Genomic DNA, 3,861 nt, shown 5'->3' on the forward strand with positions numbered 1-3,861 from the left:
GTCGGGCTCTGTGCTGACAGCTCGGGGCCCGGGGCCTGCTTCGGATTCTGTGTCTCCCTCTCTCTCTGTCCCTTTCCTGCTCACACTCTGTCTCTCTCTCAAAAATATATAAACACTAAAAAAAAAATTAAAAGAGAAATTCTGTGTCCCACAACAATGCAAACAGCTCAAATTTGTATTCGAGGTAAAAACCGAGGACAGAGAAAAACCACAAGAGACGTGACATTTTCCGGGTGGATGGTGCCCTCCCCACAAATGTCAGCCATCCTGGATGATTCACAGAGACCTGTTTCTGCTGGGCAACTGGGTCTAGACACAGGTTCAGGGCCAGCGAGGGGAAATGTGACTTCCCCTGTCTTCCTGTGCAAATGGCATCACCGGCAGGGAGCTGAATGGAACCGCCTCCCTTTGGTTTCTCAAAATGGTTTCTCTGGATCCTATTCTTGCCACATCGCATTCTCTTCTCTGTGTTCTACTGCTCTAATTAGGTTTACTTGTTCTCAAAAGTTCTGTTACCTGCTAGAAACTTTCACATAAATTATCATTGTCCTTCCTGACAGACTCCACATGAGATTTTTTATTTTATCTTGACTAGGTGTAGATACGGCTTAGCTTGTGGGAGGTAAGAAATACACATCCAGAAATAAATGAGAGGCTCAGCACAGCAGAATTCTGCATCCAGCACCATTTCTGACCACTCCAGGCTACCAAAGAGGTTGCATAAATTCCTCTTTGTGAGGAGAAATGACACCCAGACATGTGTTCAGACTCTTGGGGGGGGGGTCCCTCCTTGGACAAAGCAAAGCCTGAGTCTTGGTTTAAAAATACAATAATGGAGGGGCGCCTGGGTGGCTCAGTTGGTTAAGCGGCCGACTTCGGCCCAGGTCATGATCTCGCGGTCCGTGAGTTCGAGCCCAGCGTCGGGCTCTGTGCTGACAGCTCAGAGCCTGGAGCCTGTTTCGGATTCTGTGTCTCCCTCTCTCTGACCCTCCCCCGTTCATGCTTTGTCTCTCTCTGTCTCAAAAATAAATAAACGCTAAAAAAAAAAAAAATTAAAAAAATACAATAATGGAAACATTAAAGACTCCAGGAGGAAGTGGACTATAAAGCAATTCAGTTTTTCAGAAAATTACTATATTGAGTTTATACTGAACAACTTAGTAAGTTAATACAGGTTCAAAAGAAAGAAATATTCATTCTAAAGTTACAGAGACAAACTTTGGTATACCTTGCTGCTTTTGCACTGACTCCTTTTATCCAGTCTAATGGGCTGTATTTCTTTTCATTTAAATGCCTTTATTCATTTATGTAAGTGATGCTGAATAATAATGATTTTTGACTAACAGTCTGTTGAACTTAGCTAAGAAATTTGCATCTCTTTTCTACATGTATTGAAAGGTAGGAAAAGCCAATTTAATGGGCATTATTAACTAATTTCACATATATTCCAAAGCCTGGAAAATGGCTGAGTTATAGATGAGCAATAAACTTGGGTACATGATGGGTAGGGGAAATTCACATGCTCTACAGGGTTTAAGGCAGAAGATGTATTTCCACCGTTATGCTAACAACTTGCTCTCTCTGTCGATCTTTAAAGTAACCAATTTCAAATCTTCCTGCTTCTGGAGAAGATGGCATCTCCTTAAACGTCTCCAACTTAGAGTTTTTCTAGTGGTGGTTCAGCTGCTGACTGTTCTTTCAGGGCTCAATTGCCTTCAGGTCTTTGGTTTTTGAATTTTTCATCTGTCTCAGAGTCTCCAGATGTGAACAGATACACAGTATTTCGTGGTGTGCTCTGTGGGGTAGGGGTCGATGCCAAATCTTGGTTCTTGTCACTTCTTGCTTTCTGCTTTGCAGCTCTCTTTGCCTCATATTTCCTTTGATTTTTAAGAACTGCTTTTGATAATGGCTTATTGTTTCCTGGTTGTGACTTCTAATTCAGCAGTGGTGTCTCCTCAGAGAGCTTGGAATTGGTGACTGGTTTGCTTCTTAAACCCGAAAATCTATCAACCACTGCAAATTTAGATTCTTCATTGGGTACATCACTTTTAACTGCCTCGTAAGCTATTGTTTTTGCTGGAAATAGCCTGTCCCAAAATGGCTGCCAGGACAGGGCTGGCATAATGCCAAAGCTTGTACCCATTATTAACATACAACCTGGGAACATGCATGGCAGTTAAAATGTGCTCCCCATCTGGGCACCAAGCAAAATACGTAGGCTCAGAGGCTGCTAGTTTAGAAATAGGTTTGTATTTTTTAACATTCCATGATTGCATTTGTCTGTCAGGTTTTTAAATCCAGCTAACCTTAATATATGGCCATAAGGACTAAATACGTTAAAGCATTAATATACGGCCATGAGGACTAAATACGTTAAAGCATTAATATATGGCCATGAGGACTAAATACGTTAGATGCTAGAGCACGAGCTCTAAGTGAAACCACAGGATCACATTTCAAGTTGAAAACCATTTCTTTGGCAGCCATAGAACCATAAATAGCATAAAACTCAGTAGAACTAGAATTCTAAATTTCATCATAAATGGGGCCATGTTTTGGCAATTGAACAAATTCCAGGGCTTTCTTCATTTGTTGCAAGGTAATGCAACATTGGTTCTGCCTATCAGGAAATTTTTTTCTTCTTAAGTCTGTTCTAACTACTCCAACACAGCAGTGCTTTTTATTCCTTAGTGTCCTCACCTTATCAAGCCCAGAGGAACTGACTGTGGCACCTTGGACCATCACCACCACCGAACCTGTACCCTCATCTGCCAGGAGGGGCGTGGACACCTCCATCTTCTCCTGGGAAAGTTATATCCATTTTCAATGTGCCTTAATATCAAAAATCATTCTACTGCTGCTGAGTCTGTTATCTGACCGACTTGGAAGGGATCAGTATGTGGGTCCCTTTAGTACTGTGAACACCATGATCTTCCCCACTTTTCATCGTCCCTTGGGCTGAGGTAGTCATCCTGGCTGTTTATGTAATTACTTCCTTGTTAGCCTTCAAACTTTAGTGAAAAAAATTCTTTCAAATTAGCCTTTCCCAGAAAATGTCTACCTCATTGCCCTTCTCAGTCGTCACTTCCTTCGTGGTCATTATCTTGTTTCGTTCTGTGTTTGCCTGTCAGTTGTCTGCCTGCCAGCAAAAAGTAGGCTCTGTAAGGGAAGGGAGTTCTTTGATCTTACTCATCACCCATCCCCAGAACCTAGTACAGAGCCTGGCACAACCTAAGTGTTGAAGATATACTTGCAAAATGCGTTAATTTTTGCCCCTTCCCTAGCTCTTAGTGCCCAACGTGCTTAGTAAGTAGCTACTGAATGAAGAATAAATAAACAAATGGATCAAGAAATACACATTTCTGTTTGTACTGTTGCAAATGCCCTCCGAGCAGCCTCTGTAGCAGCCTTGGGGCAAGAGAACACCTTTTCCTGATCTTCCTTCTTGGTTCTGTTCATGTGGCAGCATTGCGTAGAAGCAGGTTCCCTTTGGTCACTGCCAGGACAAGAATTAATCATTTGTAGGTAGAAGACATCATGGCTATGGAATCCTGAAATATCTCTCAGTTTTTTGTTCTTTTACTGGAAAAGAAGAGCCTGTAGACGTGGGTCCCTGAGTCAGAGAGAAAGTTCTGATTTTCCTTGTCTATGGTTTAGACTTAAATGAAAGACTGCTCTCCTGCCTTTCCAGAGCCCTTTCTCACCCTTGCTGGGCACCCGGCCCCGCCCAGGGAAGGAGTCATCCGGGCACACCGGGAAGGGTCAATAGTCATAATCCTGCATCTGGGTGCTCTGTGCAACGAGTGAAACAAGACTTCTCCATGGGAACCCTCTCTTCCTTCAAGAGTCAGAGTCCTGGTT

The 3,861-nt window shown here is 42.8% G+C and overlaps 1 pseudogene; it reads right to left on the minus strand.

Annotated features, from left to right (window-relative positions):
- Positions 1–1,559: 1,559 nt before the first annotated feature.
- Positions 1,560–2,611, minus strand: LOC122201819 (annotated as a pseudogene).
- Positions 2,612–3,861: the final 1,250 nt, after the last annotated feature.

This window comes from Panthera leo, chromosome D2, assembly GCF_018350215.1.
Source record: "Panthera leo isolate Ple1 chromosome D2, P.leo_Ple1_pat1.1, whole genome shotgun sequence".
Classification (NCBI taxonomy): Eukaryota; Metazoa; Chordata; class Mammalia; order Carnivora; family Felidae; genus Panthera; species Panthera leo.